The sequence below is a fragment of the Carcharodon carcharias genome, chromosome 1, assembly GCF_017639515.1.
Source record: "Carcharodon carcharias isolate sCarCar2 chromosome 1, sCarCar2.pri, whole genome shotgun sequence".
In the NCBI taxonomy this organism is placed as follows: Eukaryota; Metazoa; Chordata; class Chondrichthyes; order Lamniformes; family Lamnidae; genus Carcharodon; species Carcharodon carcharias.
The window spans coordinates 240,292,803-240,316,574 of record NC_054467.1 but is presented as its reverse complement, the minus strand read 5'-3'; the positions used below and the strand labels follow the sequence as shown (position 1 = coordinate 240,316,574).

At 43.8% G+C, this 23,772-nt stretch overlaps 1 protein-coding gene across 8 annotated transcripts in view; it reads right to left on the bottom strand.

The window, feature by feature from the left end:
* Positions 1-23,772, bottom strand: part of ctnna2 (catenin (cadherin-associated protein), alpha 2) — a 1,471,852-nt gene that overhangs the window by 1,240,829 nt on the left and 207,251 nt on the right. The gene's annotated exons all lie outside the window — the stretch shown is intronic.

Sequence of the window (23,772 nt, the reverse complement as noted above, 5' to 3'; positions counted from 1 at the left end):
CTTGCACAGCCCTCTGGGGTAGGGAATTCCAAAGATTCACCATCCGCTGAGTGAAGAAATTCCTTCTCATCTCAGTCTTAAATGGCCTACTTTTTAGCCTGAGATTATATCCCATGGTTTTAGACACACCACCAAGGGGAAACATCTTAGCTACATCCACCCTGTCATGCCCTGTTAGAATTTTAAGTTTCAATGACGTCACCCCTCATTTTTCGAAACTCTCAGGAATACCAACCCAGTCTCCTCATTCTCTCTTCATAAAATAATCCTGTCATCCCAAGGATTAATCTGGTGAACCTCCGTTGTACAATTTCGACGGAAAGCACATCCATAGATAAGGGGACCAAAACTGTGCTCAGTACTCCAGGTGAGGTCTCACCAAGGCTCCACATAACTGCAGCAAGCGATCCTTACTCCTCTACTCAAATCCCCTCACGATGAAAGCCAACATGTCATTGAGCTGAAACTTAATTGGACCAGCTATATAGATACAAAAGTGGGTCAGAAGCTTTGAAGTCTCTGAGTCACCTCCTTTCTCCCCAAAGCCTGTTCACCATCTACAAGGCACAGGTCAGGAGTCTGATGCGACACCCTCTACTTGCCTGGATAATTGCAACAACTCTCAAGAAGCTTGAAGCCACCCAGGACAATCAGACTTGTATTTGGGAAAACCAAGTTAGCAATAATGTTGTGGTGGATGAATTCCTGGAGTGTGTACAAGATTTCTTTTAGACTAGTACATCGTGGAACCAACTAGGGAATGGGCTATCCCAGATTTGGTACTGCAAAATGAGAAGGGGTTAATTAATAATCTTGTGCAGGGTCCTTTAGGGAACAGTGACCATAACATGATAGAATTCTTCACTAGGAAGGAAAGTGAAGTAGTCCGATCCAAAACCAGGGTCCTATATCTAAACAAAGGAAACTGCGAAGGTATGAGGTGCGAGTTGGCCAAGATAGGTTGGGGAACTTCATTAAAAGGCATGATGGTGGATAGGCAATGGCAGGCCAATTAAACAACTACTTTAGTTCTGTCTTCATGGAGAACATAGAACCATAGAAACGTTACAGTATAGAAAGGGGCCATTCAGTCCATTGTGACTGCACCAGCCAAAAAGATAAAAAAACTAGATGCTCATTATAATTCCACTTTCCAGCACATGATCCGTAGCCTTGCAGGTTACAGCACTTCACAGAATCTCTCAGTGCAGAAGAGGCCCATCAAGTCTGCACCGACACGTGAGAAACACCTGACTACCTACCTAATCTCATTTACCAGCACTTGGCCCATAGCCTTGAATGTTATGATGTGCCTAGTGCTCATCCAGGTACTTTTTAAAGGATGTGAGGCAACCCACATCCACCACCCTCACAGGCAGCGCGTTCCAGACCATCACCACCCTCTGGGGTGGTTTCTCTTCACATCCCCCCTAAACCTCCTGCCCCTCACCTTGAACTTACGTCTACTCGTGACTGACCCTTCAACTAAGGGGAACAGCTGCTCCCTATCCACCCTGTCCATGCCCCTCAATCTTGTACACCTCGATCAGGTCGCCCCTCAGTCTTCTCTGCTCCAACGTAAACAGCCTAAGTCTATCCAACCTCACTTCATAGCTTAAATGTTTCATCCCAGGCAACATCCCGGTGAATCTCCTCTGTACCCCCTCCGGTGCAATCACATCCTTCATATAATGTGGCAATCAGAACTGCACACAGTGCTCCAGCTATGGCCACAGTTCTGCTCTTCACACTGTTCGTATCCCAATTGATATCACGGTAGTTGAACTCCCCATGATTTCTGCCCTACTGTTTTTGTACTCAGGGATCTGTCTACATATTTGCTCTTCCAAATCCCTTCCAACAAAAAAGCAGAGTATTACTTATATGGAGAATGGCTAAATAATTCTGAGGTGCAAAGGGATCTAGGTGCTCTAGTATATGAGTCACAAAAAAGTTAGTATACAGGTGCAGCAAGTAATTAAGAAGGCTAATGGAATGCTATCCTTTATTATGAGGGGGATTGAACATAAAAGTAAGGATGTTATGCTTCAGCTATGCAGGGCATTGGTGAGGCCGCAGCTCGAATACTGTGTGCAGTTTTGGTCTCCTTATTTAAGGAAGGATGTAAATGAATTGCAGGCGGTTCATAGGAGATTTACTAGATCGATACCTGGAATGGGTCGGTTGTCTTATGAGGAAAGGTTGGACAGACTGGCCTTGTTTTCACTGGAGTTTAGATGAGTGAGGGGTGACTTTATTGAAGTATACAAGATCCTCAATGGCCTTGACAAGGTGGACATTGAAAGGATGTTTCCTCTAGTGGGTGAGTCCAGAACTAGGAGCCACTGTTTTAAAATTAGGGGTCGCCCTTTTGGGACAGAGATGAGGAGAATTTTTTTTTCTCTCAGGCTTTGGAATTCTCTGCCTCAGAAGGTGGTGGAGACAGGGTCATTGAATATTTTTAAGGCAGAGGTAGATAGATTCTTGTTAGGCAAGGGAATCAAAGGTTATCGAGGTTAGATGGGAATGTGGAAATCAAAACACAAGAAGATCAGCCATGATCTTATTGAATGGCGGAGCAGGCTCAAGGGGCCAAATGGTCTACTCGTTTTCTTATTTCTTATGTTTTTATGGCCAAAGATGGGCAAAACAGAAAAGGAGGCAGGTGGGGGTTTGTGGCATACCCGCAATAATAAAAGAAGGGATAACAATAATGATAAGATTTTAGCACAGATAATCAGAATAAAGTATCAGTATGGATGGAGCTAAGAAATGAGAAAGGGAAGAAATCACAAGGAGTTACTAGGTTCCCAAACACTAATTATAGTATTTAAGAGTGTAGAGTCATTTACTGAACAGAAAAAGGCCATTCAATCTATCAAGTACATGTTGGCTGCCCAAGTTTATTTCCTTCAAGTTTCCATCCAATTTCCTTTTGAAATCATTGATCATTCCCACTTCCACCAACTTCCTGGGCAGCAACTTCAAGGTCATCACCGCTTGCTATGTAAAAATGTCCTTCCTCTGCATCTCTTGCCAAAGCTAGAAATTAGAGGAGCATGTAACTGAGATAATGCAATAACTGAGAGAGACTTCACATTGACTGGGCAAACCAATTGGCTAAAGTGGCTTGGAGGACAAGCTCATTAAATGCATTTGATTTTGTTTTCTACAACAATATGTTAAGGAACCAACTTGGGAGCTGGTTATTTTAGATTTAGTGTTGTGTAATGAGACAGACTTTTTCAGTCATCTCGTAGAAGAAGGATCTTTTGGGGAAAAGTAATCATAACATGATAGAATTCTATATTTAGATTGTGATTAATGTGGTTATGGTTAACTAGGGACTTAAATTTAAACAAAGCCAACTGTAGCGACATTAGAAGTAAGCTGGCTAAGGTAGAATGAGGAAACAGATTTTTAAAATGATGTCAGATAAGCAATTTAAGCATTTAAAGAAATAGTTCATAATTCTCATTCACTTGAGGAATAAAATCTTCTTTAGGAAAGTGGTCCAACTATGGCTAACTTGAGATAGTATCAAGTTAAAAGAGGAGTAAACCTGAGGATTCAGAGGGCTTTAAAAATTAGCAATGAACAAAATAGGACTTCAGAGCGGATGAATGACCAAGACGTTGATAAGGAGGGAGAAAATAAGGTGAGGGTAAACTTCCATGAAATATGAAAAGAGATGTAAAAGCTTCAATAGGTATATAAAAAGGGGCAGATTAGCAAAAGTAAACTTTTTTTATTCTTTCAAGGGATGTGGGCATCGCTGGCTAGGCCAGCATTTATTGCCCATTCCTAATTGCCCTTAAGATGGTGGTGAGCTGCCTTCTTGAACTGCTGCAACCCATCTGGTATAGGCACCTACAATGCTTTTATGCAGGGAATTCCAGGATTTTCACCCAGTGGCAGTGAAGGAATGGCAATAAATTTTCAAGTCAGGATCGTGTGTGGCTTGGAGGGGAATTGCAAGTGGTGGTATTCCCATGCATCTGCTTCCTCATCCCTCCTGGTGGTAAAGGTCGCAGATTTGGAAGGTGTTGTCGAAGGAGCCTGCTGCAGTGAACCTTGTAGATAGTGCATACTGCTGCTACTGACTGTCGCTGGTGGAGGGAGTGAATGTTGTAGGTGGTGGATGGGGTGCCAATCAAGCAGGCTGCTTTGTCCTAGATGGTGTTGAGCTTCTTGAGTGAATTGAAGCTGCACTCATCCAGGGGAGTGGAGAGTATTCCATCACACTCCTGCCTTGTGCCTTGTAGATGGTGGACAGGCTTTGGAAAGTCAGGTGGTGAGTTACTTGTCACAGAATTCTCAGCCTCTGACCTGCTCTTGTAGCCACAGTATTATATGGCTGGTCCAGTTCAGTATCTGGTCAAATGATGATTGGAGATGATCATTGCCTGGCGCTTGTGTAGCAGAAATGTTACTTGACACTTGTCAACCCGAGCCTGGGTATTGTCCAAATCTTGCTGCGTTTGGACATGGACTGCCTCAGTATCTGAGGAGTCACGAATGCAATCATCAGCAAACATCCCCACTTCTGACCTTATGATGGAGGGAAGGTCATTGATGAAGCAGCTGAAGATGATTGGGCCTAGGACACTACCCTGAGGAACTCCTGCTGTGCCATCCTGGAACTGAGATGATTGACCTCCAATAACCACAACTATCTTCCTTTGTGCTGGGTATGATTCCAACCAGCAGAGTTCAATGAAGAGTGCAGGAGGGCATGCCAGGAGCAGCACCAGGCATACCTAAAAATGAGATGTCATTGGCTGAAGATTGTTGCAAAAGCTCTAGCCTTTGCTTTTGCACTGATTTGCTGGGCTCCCTCATCATTGAGGAAGGGAATATTTATGGAGCCGCCTTCTCTAGCTAGTTGTTTAATTGTCTATCACCATTCACAACTGGATGTGGCAGGACTGCAGAGCTTAGGTCTGATCCGTTGGCTGTGGGACCACTTAGCTCTGTCTATAGCACGCTGCTTTCACTGTTTGGCACCCAAGTTATCCTGTAACTTCACCCAGTTGACACCTCATTTTTAGGTATGCCTGGTGCTGCTCCTGCACTCTTCATTGAACGAGAGTTGATCCCTCAGCTTGATCATAATAGTAAAGTGGGGGATATGCGTGCAACAAGGTTATGGATTGTGGGTGCATACAATTCTGCTGCTGCTGACAGTGCATAGCAACTCAAGGATGCCCATTTTTGAGTTGCTGGATCTGTTTACAATCCATCCCATTTAGCAGAGTGGGACACAACATGGTGGAGAGTATCCTCAATGTGAAGACAAGACTTTGTGTCCATGAAGACTGTGCAGTGGTCACTCCTACCAATACTGCCATGGATGAATGCAACTGCGGCAGGTAGATTGGGGAAGACAAGGTCAAATAGGTATTTCCCTCTTTTTGGCTCCCTTGCCACCTGCCATAGACCCAGTCTAGCAGCTATGTCCTTTAGAACTCAGCAAGCTCAGTCTGTAGTGGTGCTACCGAGCCACTCTTGGTAATGGACATTGAAGTACCCCACTGAGAATACAGTCTACACCCTTGCCACCCTTAGTGTTTCGTCCAAGTGGTGTTCAATATGGAGTACTGATTTATTAGATGGGTGTGGGGGGAGGGGGTGTGTGTGTGTGGTGGTGGGGGGCCGGGGGGCAATAGGCAGTAATCAGCAGGAGGTTTCTTTGCCTATGTTTGACCTGATGCCATGGTACTTAATGTGGTCCAAAATAAATGTTGAGATCTCCCAGGGCAATTCCCTCCCGACTGCATACCATTGTGCCGCCACCTCTGCTGGGTCTGCCCTCTGGTGGGACAAGACATACACAGGGATGGAGATGGTGACATCTAGGACATTATCTGTAAGGTATGATTCCGTGAGTATCACTATGTCAGGCTGTTGCTTAGCTATTCTGTGAGACGGCTCTCTCAATTTTGGCACAAGCACCCTAGAGTTAGTAAGGAGGATTTTCAGGGTCAACAGGGCTGAGTTTGGTTGATACCGGGTGGTCCATCCGGTTTCATTTCTTATTGACTTTCTAGAGGTTTGATATAACTGAGTGCCTTGTTAGGCCATTTCAGAGGTCATTTAAGGGTTAACCACTTTGCTGTGGGCTGGAGTCACATGTTGGCCAGGTGACAGATTTCCTTCCCTGAAGGACGTTTGTGAACCAGGTGGTTCGTTATCATCAATTATCAAAAGGTATTAGAGTTTTAATTCTAAATTTTTATTGACTGAATTCAAATTCAAATTCCACCATCTGCAGTGCTGGGATTCAAGGTCGGGTCCCCAGGGCATTACACTGGGTCGCTGGATTACTAGTCCAGTGATAATACCACTATGCCACCACCTCCCCTAGTAGTAATGCCACTGGCCAGAATTCTTACCTTGATGGGTGGGCAGGCCACACCGGCTTGGCGGCGGGTGGGCAGCTGAACTCCGCCGCCGAAACGGTGCCTGCCGCCATTTTGAGTGGGCGGGCCAATTAAGGCCCACCCAGCGGCCTGCTATGCCCTTCCTGTGCGGGGGGTGAAGGGATTCCCCATTTGTCAAATGTCACATGAGATGGGACATGTTAATAAAAAAGGACATAAACTTTATTAAACTTTTTAAAAACAGACATGAAAACTCATCCCACCACTGGATGAGGTTTCATGTATTATCAGAAGCTTGCTGGGGCTCCTGGCCTGCCCACCAGCCTTAAGGTTGGACAGGCAGGATCTTTAATGATCTTAATTAGCCTGTCAATGGCCTTAATTGGCCATTGACAGGTCAGCGGGCGGGCAGCTGATTTCGCTGTCAGCCCACCTTCCTCAATATTTAAATAGACCGGGTTCCTCCCGACGTCATCCCGCGTCATTTTCCTGTCGGTGAGCAGGCCCCACCCCCAAATTGCTGACAGGAAAATTTGGCCACTGAATATCAAGGGAAGATGGTTAGATTCTGTCTTGTCGGAGATGGCCATTTCCTGACACTTGTGCCACAGAAGTGTCTTCACTTATCAACCGAAGTCTGAATGCTGTCCAAGCCTTGCTGCAAATGGACACAGACTGCTTCAGTATCTGAGGAATCTGAGAGGACATTATGCAATCACCAGCGAATATTCCCACTTCTACCTTATGATGGAGGGAAGGTCATTGATGAAGCAGCTGAAGATGATTGGACCTCGGACAGTATTCCAGTGATGCTGAATTTGTACAGAGCGTTGCTACAGTTTTAATTTTGTACTGTGTATAATTGGGGTTGCCATATTATAGTAAAGCTATCTGAATAATTAACAGGCAGGAACATCAGATTCATATCTCGATAACGAGGCAACTTTCTGGTAATCCATCCACTCGAAGGAGGGGCTCTGGAATTGGGAATCTACACTTGGAGATCTGGGAGATCTAGAAATAGAAAGTATTTATATTTACATGATTTCAGAACGTTCTAAAGTTCTTCGTAGGCAACTAAGTACGTTTTTGTAGTATAGTAAACATTGTAATATGGGGAAATGTGACAGAGAATTTGAACAGAGCAGAGACCCATAAACAGCAGTGAGATAATTACCGGATCCTCCGCTTTTCAATGAAAGAAAGTATGCATTTATATAGCTCCTTTTACAGCCTCAGGACATTCCAAAACACTTTACAGCAATTAAGTAGTTTGTGAAGTGTGATTTAGACTGAAATGTAAGAAACATGGCAGCTAATTGTCATACAAGTAATGCAATAATGACCCCATAATATGGTTGAGGGACGAACATTGGCCAGGACACCAGGAAGCACTCCCCCAATCATCCTCAAAATAGTGCCATTAAATCTTTACCATCCCCACCTCAGGCAAAACATGGAGCCTCATTTTAATACCTCATCCAAAAGACGGCAATTCTGGTTGTGCAGCACTTTCTCAATGCTCCACTGAAATGCCAACTTAGATTAAGTTCACAAGTCCTAGAGTTTGAACCTGCAAATTTCTGATTAGGAGGCAAGACTGTTGACAATGAGCTAAGTTATTAGTTTCTAACACAATTATTGTGTCGGTGAAAAGCTTGGTTCAAATATAATTGAGCTAACATTTCTAAATTATTCAAGTAGGAATTTAAGAGTTGATAAATTGAATGCATGGTTGGATAATATCACAAAAACTACCCACAATAAAATACATGCAGTGGGTAGGAAGGAAACTTTAAAAAACTCTTTCTTTCTCTTAATTCTGTGTAATTAAAGATTCCGTAGTTTAATTTCATACCACAGTGCTGACACTAATGATCCTTTTCGCTTGTGTCACTCAACCATAATTTCTTAAACTCCATTATTTTGTACTGTCAAGCCAGATTTCAGCTAAGGACATCTCATAATGAATATGTTGAGCTAAAAAGTTGACTGGGATTCTCATTAATGGAATAGGAATTTGAAAAGAAGCATCCAAAATACAACTGTTAATCATAAAAGAAATGGGAGGGGAGACATCTACTGTGGATCCAAATTCAATGCAATGAAATGAAGCAAAAATTACATTAAGTACCTCATTTTTAGGTATGCCTGGTGCTGCTCCTGGCATACTCTTCTACACACCTCATTAAACTACAGTGTCTCAAGGAAGCCAATGTTGAGCTGCTAGAGTTTATCTGAATCTATCCCATTTAACACTATGGTAATGCCAAGCAACACAATGGAGCATATATCCTCAGTGCGAAAATGGAAACAGAGGATTATGTCGACAGTGAGATGAGGAAGGATTAGAGGAGGATTGACTGGACCATTAACATTGACGTGGACTGACTGGGCAGAATGGCCTGTTTCTTTATTGCATTTTCTATGTAACGTGATATAATCTTTCTTCCCCCTCTTCTAGTAGCCCTTTGATTATTCTCTCATTTCATAATTTTCTTATCCAGCCTTCTTCCTTCATTCATTGCTCTTCCACCTTGATATGTAATCCTGTTGGAACTTTTAATCAAAGTTGTATGCATTGACTTCAGTTTCCATAAACACTGCACTCTATAATTCTATAACCTTATGAACATTACATTTGTAGTGGCCTGTATAATATTCAATATAACTTTTGCACATATCAGCTAAGTATATCCCAAGTTCCACTTTGTGAACCTTTGCACCCCAGATGGCAGCATTTTATTTGTTTCACTTGTCATAACCAAACTTTGAGTAACAGTCTTTACTTAACTTGTCAGCAGCATAGGAATGGACAAAACTGGAAAGGACCATTATGAGTTAGCCGAAGTACCATATAATACCACATCTCTTCTGAAGCAAAGTAATTGAGGGGTGCAAAAATCTTTTCAGTTACCTCCCAAAGTTGATGAACTATCTACCTTCAGTGTCACCTTCAACTCCACTCACTGCCAAAAGGTATTGCGATGGATGCCGACATGGGTCTAGCTATGCCTGCCTTTTTGTGGAATATGTGGACCATTCCTTGTTCCAGTCCTACTCAGATTCCCTCCCTCATCTCTTTTTTGGGTACACCGATGACTAGATCAGCGCCAACCTGAATCAAAATATTTCACTGACTTTGTTTCCAATTTTAACCCTTCTCTCACTTTCACCTATTCCATGTTTACCTCTTCCCTTCGTGGTCTTCTCTACCTCCACTTCTGGGGATAGGCTATCAAATAAAATTCACTATAGGCCCACAGCTGTCTTGTCTACACCTCCTCAAACCCCGCTTTCTGTAAGGGTTCTAATCCAAACTCCCAGTTTCTACATCTTTGTCACATCTGTTCAGACGATGCAAGCTTACAGATTAGCACTTCTGCTATGTTTTCCTTTTTCCTCAACAGTGGATTCCCCCACAGCATGTCTGATCTATTTCAAGCACTTCTGCTCTCGCTCCTACCCCTCTCTCACTGAGAAAATTCTCTGAACTGATGCCAATGGAAGTATATCTCTACTTAAGGAGACCAAAACTGCACACAGTATTCTAGATGTGGTCCAACCAATGCACTTTACAGTTGTAGCAAGACATCCTTACTTTATACTCCATCTCCCTTTCAATAAAGGCCAACATTCCATTTGCCTTCCTAATTACTTGCTGTATCTGCATGCTATCATTTAATGCTTCATGCATATCCCTCTGAACCGCAGCATTCTTTAATCTCTTGCCATTAATATTCTGAAATAATATTCTGCTTTTCTATTTTTCCTGCCAAAGTGAAGAACTGTAAGACCATAAGACGTAGGAGCAGAAGTAGGCCATTCGCCCATCGAGTCTGCTTCGCCATTCAATGAGATCATGGCTGATCTGATAATCCTCAATTCCTGCCTTTTCCCCATAACCCTTGATTCCCTTACTGATTAAAAATCTGTCCATCTCAGCCTTGAATATACTGAATGACCCAGCCTCTACAGCCCTCTGTGGTAAAGAATTCCACAGATGCACTACCCTCTGCGAGCAGGAATTTCTCCTAATCTCTATTTTAAATGGACGCCCCCTCACTCTGAGATTATGCCCTCTGGTCCGAAACTTTCCCACAAGGGGAAACGACCTCTCAGCATCTACCCTATGAAGCCCCCTAAGAATCTTGTATGTTTCAATAAGGTTGCCTCTCATTCTTCAGATATTAATATTCTTCTCCAATGAGTACAGGCCTAACTAACTCAACCTCTCCTCATAAGGAAATCCCTCCATCCCTGGGATCAACCTAGTGAACCTTTTCTGGACTGCCTCCAATGCCAGTGTATCTTTCCTTAGATAAGTGGACTAAAACTGTTCACAGTATTCTAGGTGTGGTCTAACTAACCTGTATAGTTTTAGCAAGACTTCCCTATTTTTATATTCCATTCCCTTTGAAATAAAGGCCAACATTCCATTTGCCTTACCTATTACCTGCTGAACTTGTATGCTAACTTTTTGGGATTCATGCATGAGGACCCCCAATTCCCTCTGTGCTGCAGCTCTCTTCAGTCTTTCTCCATTTAAATAATATTCAGCTCCTCTATTCTTCCTGCCAATGTACATAACCTCACATGCACTTGAGGTTGTGCATTTGCCCATTCACTTTAGCTATCTATACCCCTCTGTAGACTCTGTGTGTCATCCTCACCACTTGCCTTCCCATCTCTTTTTATGTCATCTGCAAACTTGGCAATTGTGCATTCATTTCCCTTATCCAAATCATTAATATATATATTGTACATAATTGTAGCCCCAACACTGATCCCTGTAGCACTCCACTAGTTACAGGTTGCCAACCTGAAAATGTCCCCTGTATCCCAACTTTCTGTCTTCTATTAGTTAGCCAGTCCTCTATCCATGCTAATGTACTACCCCCAACACTATGGGCTCTTATCTAATTAAGTAGCCTTATGTGTGGTACCTTATCGAATGCCTTTTGGAAATCCAAAGATATTACATCTACTGGTTCCCCTTTATCTAACCTGCTTGTTACCTCCTCAAAGAATTCTAATAAATTTGTCAGGCATGATTTCCCCTTCATGAAGTCATGCTGACTCTGCTTGATTATATTATGCATTTCTAAATGCTCTGCTGTTATATCCTCCAACATTTTCCCAATGACAGATGTTAAGCTACCTGGCCAATAGTTACGTGTTTTCTGTCTCCCTCCTTTTTTGAATAAGGTTGTTACATTGTCAGTTTTCCAGTCTTCTGGGACTTATCCAGAATCTAAGGATTCTTGGAACATTACTACCAGCGCATCCACTATCTCTGCAGCTATTTCCTTTAATATCCTAGGATGCGACCCATCAGGTTCCAGGTGACTTCTCGGCCTTTAGCCCCATTAGTTTCCCTAGTACTTTTTCTCTAGTGGTGGCTATTGTATTTAGTTCCACCCCACTTTTGCCCCTTGATTATTTAGTATTTTTGGTAAGCTATCAGTATCTTCTACCATGAAGACTGATGCAAAGTATTTATTCAGCTCGTCTGCCATTTCCTGGTTCCCCATTATTATTTCCCCAAACTCATTCTCTAAGAGGCCTATATTGGATTTGTCTCTCTCTTCCTTTTTATATATTTAAAGAAGCTCTTACTGTCTGTTTTTATATTACTTGTCAGTTTACCATCAAAGTTTATTTTCTCCCTCTTTACTTTTTTTTTGGTCATCTTCTGTTGGTTTTTAAAACTTTCCCAATCTTCTGGCTTACTACAAATCTTTGCCACATTGTATGTTTTTTCTTTCACTTTGATACTATCCTTAACTTCCTTGGTTAACCATGGTTGCTTTATCCCCTTCCTATAATCCTTCTTCCTCACTGGCATATATCTTTGTTGAAAGTCCTGAACTATTTTCTTAAACATCTGCTCTTGGTCATCAACCGCCTTTTCTGCTAAACTCTTTTCCCAGTCCACTCCAGCCGACTCTGCCCTCATTCCTTTTTCATTACCTTTATTTAAGTTTAGCACAGTTGTTACCAAACTAAGTTTCTCACTCTCAAACTGAATGCTAAATTCCACCATGTTATGGTCACTGTTTGCTCGGTGATCTTTTACTCTGAAATCATTTATTAAACCTGCCTCATTACGCAATACCAGATCCAAAATAGCCTGATCCCTGGTTGGATCCACAACATATAGGAAACTGAATACAATCTATGTATTCATGGCTACCTCTGCCAATTTGATTTTCCCAATCTACATGAAGATTAAAGTCATCCATGATTAATATATTGCCTTTTATTTTTACATGCCCTTATTATTTTCTGATTTATTCTCTGTCCAACAGCATAGCTACTGTTACAGGGCCTATAGGCAACTCCCACCAGTGTCTTCTTCCCCTTGTTATTTCTCACCCCCACCCACATGCATTATACAGCTTCCGATCCAAGATCATTTCTTGCTATTATACTTATTCCATCTCATACCAACAAAGCTACCCCACCACCCTTTCCTTCCTGCCTGTCCTTTTGAAAAGTCACATACCCCTGAATATTTAGTTCCCAGTTTTGGTCTCCTTGTAACCATGTGTCCGTAATGGCTATATGATCATATCCATTAACCACTATTTATGCCATTAATTCATTTAGTTTGTTCCAAATATTACGTGCGTTTAAGTAAAGAGCCATTAATTGAGTCTTTTTTTACCATTTTTTCCATCTTTGACCCTTTTTGCTGCTGTTTTTTTTATGTTGATACACTCTGCCCCTTCCTGTCACACTCTGGGTATCATTATCTAAGTAGCTGCCCTGCAATGCTGCCATATCCTTTTGCTTTGTAAACCTATTTATCCCCTCTTCAGAACCCTTCCCCCCCTCTATTTAGTTTAAAGCCCTCTCTACAGTCCTAGTTACTCGATTTGCCAGGACAGTTGTCCCAGCATGGATCAAGTGAAGTCCATCCCACCAGAATAGCTCCCTTCTACCTCAGCACTGATGCCAGCGCCCCATGAACTGAAACCCATTCCTCCCACACCAATCTTTGAGCCATGCATTTAACTCCTTGACTTTATTTACACTATGCCAGTTTGCCCGTGGTTCAGGTAGTAATCCTGAGATGATTACCTTGCTTTTTAATTTAGCTCCTAACTGTTGAAATTCTTTCAGCAGAAACTCCTTTCTAGTCCTATCAACATCATTGGTACCAATGTGGATGAGGACAGCTGGATCCCTTCCCTCCCACTACAAGTTCCTCTCCAGCCCTGAGGAGATATCCTCAACCCTGGCACTGGGCAGCAACACAGCCTTCGGGACTCATGCTCACGACTGCAGAGAACAGTATCTATCCCCCTACTTACACTATCCCCAAACACTACTACGTTCCTGTTTCCTCCCCTCAATTGAATGGCTCCCTGTACCACAGTGCCATGGTCAGTTCAATCATCCTCCCTGCAGCCCCTGCTATCGTTCACACAGCTTGCAAGAACCTCGTAACTATTGGACAATTGCAGGGGCTGAGGCTCCTTGAACACTATACCTTCATCACCTGCAGTCACACCCTCCTGTTCTTGATCACAAACCAAATTCGAATTATTTAACCTGTGGGGTGTGACCGCCCCCTGGAGCAGTGTCCAGGTAACTGTCCCACTCCCTGATGTGACGCAATGTCTGAAGCCTCTCATTCTTCTAAACTCCAATGAGTACAGGCCCAACCAACCCAACCTCTCCTCATAAGAAAATCCTTCCATACCCAGGATGAACATAGTGAACCTTCTCTGGACTGCCTCCAATGCCAGTTTCACTTTCCTGAGATAAGAGGACCAGAACTGTTCACAGTATTCTAGGTGCATTTCCCCACATTATTGGGAGACAGTGGCTTAGTGGTAATGTCGCTGGAGTAGTAATCTAGAAGCCCAGGCTAATGCTCTGTGGGTATGGGTTCAAATCTCACCATGGCAGCTGTGCATTTGAATTCAGTTGATGAACCTGGAATATAAAGCTAGTCTCAGTAATGGTGACCATGAAACTAACATTGATTGTCATAAAAACCCATCTGGTTCACTAATGTTCTTTAGGGAAGGAAATCTGTCATCCTTACCTGGTCTGGCCTACATGAGAGTCCAGACCTTCCAGATCTACAACAATGTGGTTGACTCCAGCAAGGGCAATTAGGGATGGGCAACAAATCCTGGCCTTTCCAGCAATGCCCACATCCCGTGAAAGAATAAAGAAAAAAAAATATACACCTTTGTCAAATTTTTGCACACTCACTTAACCTATCTTTATCCAATTACTTGGTACTGAATATTGCTGAAATGAGATATGTTGCCAAAGTTGTTTGTCTTGCACTCACATGCCAAACGTAAGAACGTCAAATTTCAAGCTATCTCAACAATTTACACTACAGGAAAAAAAGGATGCTGATTGGTTGGAAAGCCAACTCTATTGGACAGGCCATTGCCATGGAGAAAGCAAATGGGAGCTAAAGGCCTCAAAAGCTCCCTGGTAATTCAAAAAAGGGCACAAGGCTTGATTATATTCCTTTTGTTTGCAGAGAACAGGTCCCTGCGTATGATGTATGTTGCTTCTAACAAGCGTTAATGAGCCATGTTACAAACTCAACTGATCATCTGAAATAGGTTATTAGAGAAGCTATTAAAGCACTCAGGACTGTTGAGGAAGTGCTGTCCAATCACAGAATCAGACCTTCATTTATTCTTTCAAGTGTGAACATCACTGGCTAATTCAGCAATTAGTGCCCATCCTGAATTGCCCATGAGAAGTGATGAGTCACTTTCTTGACCTGCTGGAATCCATGTGGTATAGGTATACTCACAGTGCTGTTAGGAAGGGAGTTCCAGGATTTTGACCCAGCAAAGGAGTGGCAATATATTTCCAAGTCAGGATGGTGAGTAACTTGGTAGGGAACTTCCAGGTGGTGGTGTTCCCACCTAGCTGCTGCCCTTGTCCTTCTAGACAGTAATGGACTTGGGTTTGGAAGGTGCTTTCGAAGGAGCCTTGGTGAATTTCTGCACTGCATCTTGTAGATGGTTTACACTGCTGCTACTGTGCGTCGGTGGTGGAGGAGGGAGTGAGTGTTTGTGGATCTGATGCCAATCAAGCGGGCTGCTTTGTCCTGGACGGTGTCAAGCTTCTTGAGTGTTGTGGCAGCTGCACTCCTCCAGGCAAGTGGGGAGTATTCCATCATACTCCTGACTTGTACCTGTAGATGGTGGCCAGTATTTGCAGAGTCAGGAGGTGAGTTACTCATCACACGATCCCTAGCCTCTGACCTGCTCTTGTAGCCACAATATTTATATGACTAGTCCAGTTCACTTTCTGGTCAATGGTAGCCCCAGGATGTTGGTAGTGGGGCATTCAGTGATGGTAATGCCATTGAACATCAAGGTCAGTAGTTGGATTCTATCTTGCTGGAGTTGATCATTGCCTGGCACTTGCATGGCACGAATGTTCCTTGCCACTTGTCAGCCCAAGCCTGGATATTGTCTAGGTCTTGCTGCATTTGGACATGGACTGCTTCAGTATCCGAAGAGTCGCAAATGGTGCTGAACATTATGCAATCATCAGCAAACATCCCCACTTCTGACTTTATGATGGAAGGTCATTAATGAAGCGGCTGAAGATAGTTGGGCCCTGAGGAACTCCTGCAGTGATGTCCTGGAGCTGAGATAACTGACTTCCACCAACCACAAGCATCCTCCTTTGTGCTAGGTATGACTCTAACCAGTGGAGAGTTATCCCCCTGATTCCCACTGACTCCAGTTTTGGTAGAGCTCCTTGACGCCACACTCTGTAAAGTGCTGCCTTGATGTCAAGGGCAGTCACTCTCACCTCACCTCAGGAGTTCAGCTCTTTCATCCATGTTTGAACCAAGGATGTAATGAGGTCAGGAGCTGAGCGGCCCTGAGGGAATCCAAGCTGGGTGTCAGTGAGCAGGTTATTGCTAAGCAAGTGCCACGTAATAGTATTGTTGATGACCCCTTCCATTACTTTACTGTTGATTGAGAGTAGACTGATGGGACAGTAACTGCCTGGGTTGGATTTGTCCTGCTTTTTGTGTATAGGACAGGTCTGAAGGTGGATAAATCACCTGGACCAGATGGATTACACCCCAGAGCTCTGAAGGAGATAGCTGAATAGATAATGGAGATGTTAGTGGTGAGCTTTCAGGAATCACTGGAGTCAGGGAGGGTCGAAGAGGACTGGAAAATCGCTAATGTAACCCCCCTGTTTAAGAAGGGAGTGAGGCAAAAGCCAGGAAATTACAGGCCGATTAGCCTGACCTCGGTCATTGGTAAGATTTTAGAGTCCATTATTAAGGATGAGATTTCAGAATACTTGGAAGTGCATGGTAAAATAGGGCAAAGTCAACATGGTTTCATCAAGGGGAGGTCATGCCTGACAAATCTGTTAGAATTTTTTGAGGAGGTAATGAGCAGGTTGGACAAAGGAGATAAAAACAAAAAACTGCGGACGCTGGAAATCCAAAACAAAAACAGAATTACCTGGAAAACCTCAGCAGGTCTGGCAGCATCGGTGGAGAAGAAAAGAGTTGACATTTCGAGTCCTCATGACCCTTCAACATAACTGAGTGATATTAGGAGGGGGGTGAAATATAAGCCGGTTTAAGGTGTGGAGGGGTGGGGGGGGAGAAGTTGGGGGGGGGGGGGGGGGGGGGGGTGTGGTTGTAGGGACAAGCAAGCAGTGATAGGACCAGATAATCAAAAGATGTCACAGACAGAAGAACAAAGAGGTTCAGACATTAGAATGGATGGCAGGACACACAAGGTATAGCTCTAGTGGGGGTGGGGTGGAAAGGCTAACAGGGCATAAAAGATATAGATTTAAAAATAATGGAAATAGGTGGGAAAAGAACAATCTATATAAATTATTGGAAAAAACAAAAGGAAGGGGGAAGAAATGGAAAGGGGGTGGGGATGGAGAAGGGAGTTCAAGATCTAAAGTTATTGAATTCAATATTCAGTCTGGAAGGCTGTAAAGTGCCTAGTCGGAAAATGAGGTGCTGTTCCTCCAGTTTGCGTTGGGCTTCACTGGAACAATGCAGCAAGCCAAGGACAGACATGTGGGCAAGAGAGCAGGGTGGAGTGTTAAAATGGCAAAGCGACAGGGAGATTTGGGTCTTTCTTGCGGACAGACCGCAGGTGCTCTGCAAAGCAGTCGCCCAGTTTGCGTTTGGTCTCTCCAATATAGAGGAGACCACATTGGGAGCAACGAATGCAGTAGACTAAGTTGGGGGAAATGCAAGTGAAATGCTGCTTCACTTGAAAGGAGTGTTTGGGCCCTTGGACGGTGAGGAGAGAGGAAGTGAAGGGGCAAGTGTTGCATCTTTTGCGTGGGCATGGGGAGGTGTCATAGGTAGGTGTTGAGGAGCAGGGAGTGATGGAGGAGTGGACCAGGGTGTCCCAGAGGGAACGATCCCTATGGAATGCGCCGGGGGGGTGAGGGGAAGATGTGTTTGGTGGTGGCATCATGCTGGAGTTGGCGGAAATGGCGGAGAATGATCCTTTGAATGCGGAGGCTGGTGGGGTGATAAGTGAGGACAAGGGGGACCCTATCATGTTTCTGGGAGGGAGGAGAATGCATGAGGGCAGATGAGCAGGAGATGGGCTGGACACAGTTGAGGGCCCTGTCAACGACTGAGTGGAAAACCTCGGTTAAGGAAGGAGGAGGACATGTTAGAGGAACTGTTTTTAAGGTAGCATCATCAGAACAGATGCGACGGAGGCGAAGGAACTGAGAGAATGAGATGGAGACCTTACAGGAAGCGGGGTGTGAGGATCTGTAGTCGAGGTAGCTGTGGGAGTCAGTAGGCTTGTAATGGACAGTCTATCACCAGAGATTGAGACAGAGAGGTCAAGGAAGGGAAGGGAAGTGTCAGAGATGGACCATGTGAAAATGATGGAGGGGTGGAGATTGGAAGCAAAATTAATAAATTTTTCCAAGTCCCAACGAGAGCATGAAGCAGCACTGAAGTAATCATCGATGTACCGGAGAAAGAGTTGTGGGGTCGGGGGGGGAGTAGGACTGGAACAATGAATGGTCCACATACCCTATAAAGAGACAGGCATAGTTGGGGCCCATGAGGGTACCCAAAGCCACACATTTTATTTGGAGGAAGTGAGAGGAGTTAAAGGAGAAATTGTTCAGTGTGAGAATAAGTTCAGCCAGACGGAGGAGAATAGTGGTGGATGGGGATTGTTCGGGCCTCTGTTCGAGGAAGAAGCTAAGGGCCCTCAGACCATCCTGGTGGGGGATGGAGGTGTAGAGGGATTGGACGTCCATGGTGAAGAGGAAGCGGTTGGGGCCAAAGGAGAGCCAATGTTTGTTATCTACTTGGACTTCCAGAAGGCCTTTGACAAGGTGATGCACAGGAGGCTGCTCAGTAAGATAAGAGCCCATGATGTTAGAGGCAAGGTACTAGCATGGATAGAAGACTGGCTGTCTGGCAGGAGGCAGAGACTGGGGATAAGGGGGTCCTTCTCAGGATGGCAGCAGTGGAGTTCCGCAGAGGTCAGTGTTGGGGCCACAACTTTTCACTTTATACATTAATGATCTAGATGATGGAACTAAGGGCATCCTGGCTAAGTTTGCAGATGATACAAAGATAGGTGGAGGGACAGGTAGTATTGAGGAGGTGGGGAGGCTGCAGAAGGATTTGGACAGGTTAGGAGAATGGGCAAAGAAGTGGCAGATGGATACAACGTGGGCAAGTGTGAGGTCATGCACTTTGGTAGGAAGAATAGAGGCATAGACTATTTTCTAAATGGGGAGAGAATTCAGAAATCTGGAGTGCAAAGGGACTTGGGAGTCCTAGTCCAGGATTCTCTTAAGGTTAACTTGCAGGTTGAGTCGGTAGTTAGGAAGGCAAATGCATTGTTGGCATTTATTTCGAGAGGATTAGAATATAAAAGCATGGATGTGCTGCTGAGGCTTTATAAGGCTCTGGTCAGAGAACATTTAGAATACTGTGAGCAATTTTGGGCCCCGTATCTCAGGAAGGATGTGCTGGCCCTGGAGAGGGTCCAGAGAAGGTTCACGAGAACGATCCCAGGAATGAAAGGTTTAACATATGAGGAACATTTGAGGACTCTGGGTCTAAACTCGATGGAGTTTAGAAGGATGAGGGGGGATCTGATTGAAACTTACAGAATACTGAAAGGCCTGGATAGAGTGGACGTGGGGAAGGTATTTCCATTAGTAGGAGAGACTACGACCCGAGGGCACAGCCTCAGAGTAAAGGGAGACCTTTTAGAACAGAGATGAGGAGAAACGTCTTTAGCCAGAGAGTGGTGAATCTATGGAATTCATCTCCACAGAAGGCTGTGGAGGCCAGGTCATTGAGTGCATCAGCCATGATTGAATGGCAGTGCAGACTTGATGGGCTGAATAGGCTAATTTCTGCTCCTATGTCTAATGGTTTTCGGATATACATGGGCAATTTTCCACATAGCCGGGTAGATGCCAGTTTTATAGCTGGGGTAGGGGCGCAGCAAGTTTTTGAGCAAAAGTCTTCAGTACCATTGCTGGAATATTGTCAGGGCCCATAGCCTTTGCAGTATCCACTGACTTCAGCCATTTCTTGATATCATGTAGAGTGAATCGAATTGGCTGAAGACTGGCATCTGTGATGCTGGGGACCTCTGGAGAAGGCCGAGATGGATCATCTACTCGACACTTCTGACTGGAGATTGTAGCAAATACTTCAGCCTTATCTTTTGCTCTGATGTGCTGGGCTCCTCCATCATTGAGGATGGGGATATTTGTGGAGTCTCCTCCTCCAGTGAGTTGTTTAATTGCCCACCACCATTCATGACTGGATGTGGCAGCACTGCAGAGCTTAGATCTGATCCGTTGGTTGTGGGATCGCTTAGCCCTGTCTATCACTTGCTGCTTATGTTGTTTGGCATGCAAGCAGTCCTGTGTTATATCTTCACCAGTTGACTCCTCATTTTTAGGTATGCTACTCCTGCTACAATTATTTGTAATAGGAAGAGTACAGACCATACTCAACCAGTGCTTGCAAAATCCAAAACAAAATGTCTATTAAGTAGGGGAGTTGGGAAGATGGTGGCATAGTGTTTTTGTCCCTGGACTAATAATCCAGAGACCCAGAGTAATGCTCTGGGGACCCAGGTTCGAATCCCACCACGGCAGATGGTGGAATTTGAATTCAATAAAAATCTGGAATTAAAGTCCAATGATGACCATGTCAATTGTTGGAAAAACACATCTGGTTCATTAATGCCCTTTGGGAAGGTTCACTAATGCCCTTTGGGAAGGAAATCTGTCATCCTTACCTGGTCTGGCCTACACATGACTCCAGGCTGACAGCAATGTGGTTGACTCTTAAATGCCCTCTGAAATGGCCTAGCAAGCCATTCAGTTGTAACAAACTGCTATAAAGTCAGAAAAATGGAATGAAACCAGATGCACCACTTGGCATCAACCTCGGCATCGGAAATGACAATGGCAATCTCAACCCTGTCAAGCTTGCAAAGTTCTCCTTACTAACATCTGGGGTCCAGTGCCAAAATTTAGAGAGCTGTCTCTCAGACTAGTCAAGCAACAGCTTGACATAGTCATCCTCACGGAATCATACCTTACAGATAATGTCCCAGACACCACCATCACCATCCCTGGGTATGTCCTGTCCCACTGGCAGGACAGGCCCAACAGAGGTGGAGGCACAGTGCTATACAGTTAGTTGCCCTGGGAGTCCTCAGCATCAACTCTGGACCCCATGAAGTCTCATGGCATCAGGCCAATCGCTTGGATGTACAGCCTGGTATGTACTTGGCATGGCTCTGGCACTGAAATTCATTCCAACATTGTTCAATTGTGGGCAGAATGTCTTTCTGGACTGACGGCGCATCCGCTTAGGGGCTACTCATGTAGCCACTGCATAACAACAGCGTAAAACAGCTTGCTTAGCCTGTTGTTCAAATTTTTGAGGTAGTTTACTTTTCCAAGGTAATTTAAGGTAGACGAGGTACTTTTCGGGTCCAAAGGTTCATTTACCACTGAGCGGGAATACACAGCAAACGATGATCTGATCAGGTTAGCTCATGTTCCAATGAAGGTCAACTTGACACTCTACAGCCTTCAAGTTCAACCATGTTAGATTATAACCTTTGCCTGCATTTTGTTCCATTTTTTCCTGGTTTCTTTCTTTATTCCTTTATTTTGCATTTGGCTGTTACGCCTCACCTACACATTCCTTTTGTTTCTTTACCTGTTACCGCTCCCCTTGACTTTTGTACCATGAAACCTTTTGTCATTTAATTTATCCTGCTTTCCAAATGATCACAGACCTTTCCCTTTTGTTCTTCCTCCCACTTTTCACTGACTCAAAACTTATTACATTTCTATCTTTCTTCAGTTCTGATGAAGTCACCAATTTGAAATGGTAACTCCACAGTTTCTCTCCACAGATTCTACTTGACCTGATGAATATTTCCCGTACCTTTCACCTTTATTTCAGATTTCCAGCAACTGCATTATTTTACTTATGTACATTGCGTTTCCCCAGTCACTCAGTTCCACATATTCATTAACATCAAGGGGGGTTCAAAAATTTAAACAGTCTGGCCACCTTTCTCTTGTTGGAGTGAAATCTAACAACAATTTTCATTTATGTAACACTAAGCACTTCACAGAAGTGATTATCAAACAGAAATCTAACACCAAGCCACATAAGATGCTAGTAGGACCGCTGTCCAAAAGATTGTTAAAGAGCTGATTGTAAGGGGTTACTTGAAGGAGGAGAGGTTAGGCTTATGGTTATGTCAAACCACCATGTTATATTAACTTGAACAGTCATTACAAACTAGCTGAACTACCTCCTTTGACATGTATTTTATCCCTCTAATAATATACACCAAGATTTTTCCACATACTTTGCCTGACCTGCTGAGTACTTCCAGCATTTCCTGTTTTTACTTCAGATTTCCAGCATCTGCAGTATTTGGCTTTACATTAAATGGAACCAGAGATATGAATAGTGTTAAATAACAAGGAATATCTGTAATTCATCCAGTAGTTGCAGAATAGGTTCTACACCAAGCACCACCCACTCGCACCACCTGGCCTCTTCCAAAATCTTTTAAAAACTGAGCAAAGATCCTTAACATGGCTGAAACTCTGTCTGTCTATGGCCTCAGAAAAAAAAGAAGCCACCTTGCAGTTTTGGAAATCTCACATCACATTATCTCTGATGAGCTGTTATCACCTGGGGATCGCACAGCTTGGGTATTGTCCAGATTTTGTTGCATTTGGGCATGGACTCCTTCAATGTGAGAAGTCTCGAACGGTGCTGAATATTATGCCAGAATCAGCAAGTATCCCCACTTCTGATCTTATGATGGAAGGAAGGTCATTGATAAAGCAGCTGAAGATGGTTGGGCTTTGGGCACTACCCTGAGGAACTCCTGCAGTGATGTCCTGGAGCTGAGATGATCAATCTCCAACAACCACAAGCATCTTCCTTTTTGCTAGGAAATGGAGGCCGGATTGAAGGCAAATCTGTGGTAGCCCCAGCAAGGGGAATGAAGCTGGTTTTGAGAGGTTAGGGAGGGAGAGTTAAAGATAGGTGGGTGGGGTAGGTGGACTGCCAACCCCTCCTGAAAAATGGGAGGCAGGTCTGGGCAGGCAGGAAGTTGGCAGGCAGGCAACATGCTACATTTTACAAGCCCCCTTCCTTCAAAAGTACTGGCAGGAGAGATTAAAATTCAGCCCCTTGTCTAGGTAGACAGATTTATTCGAGTCTGTTAATATCTAACATCATGGTTAAAAACAGACAGCATTGTTAAAGCACACAGGGGCTATCTGATTCATGTTTCCGTAAGAATTCTTTCCTTATTGAATGAACTTGCTGAATTAAAAACAGAAAGGTATTAATATAAAGTTTGAAATAGAGAAAGAGGAAACAATCAGAATTACGGTGCAGAGTTAAGAAGAAAGCTGCAACCAGAGGTGTACAAAAACAATGATTTCCATATGGGAGCTGCAAATTAATCCCAAAGTCTATGGGGACAAGCGGCATGATTTAAAATTATGTGCAATGTTTAAAAATAACAAATATAATTACAAAATGGTGCAAATAAAAATTGGAAAGGGTGACCAAAAATAAATTGTTTCATTAGCACACTGCAGTTGTTGCGAGAGAAAAATAATGTTGGACAGAAGTTGAGTTCTCTTCAGCCCTTCAACAGTGTAGGCCCAATCATCAGCTGATTCATCAATGACCTTCCCTCCATTACAAAGACAGAAATTGGGAATGATCGCTGATGATTGCACAGTGTTCAGTTCAATTCGCAACTCCTTCAATAATGAAGCAATCTGTGACCTGGACAATGGCAGGTTTGGGCTGATAAGTGACAAGTAACAA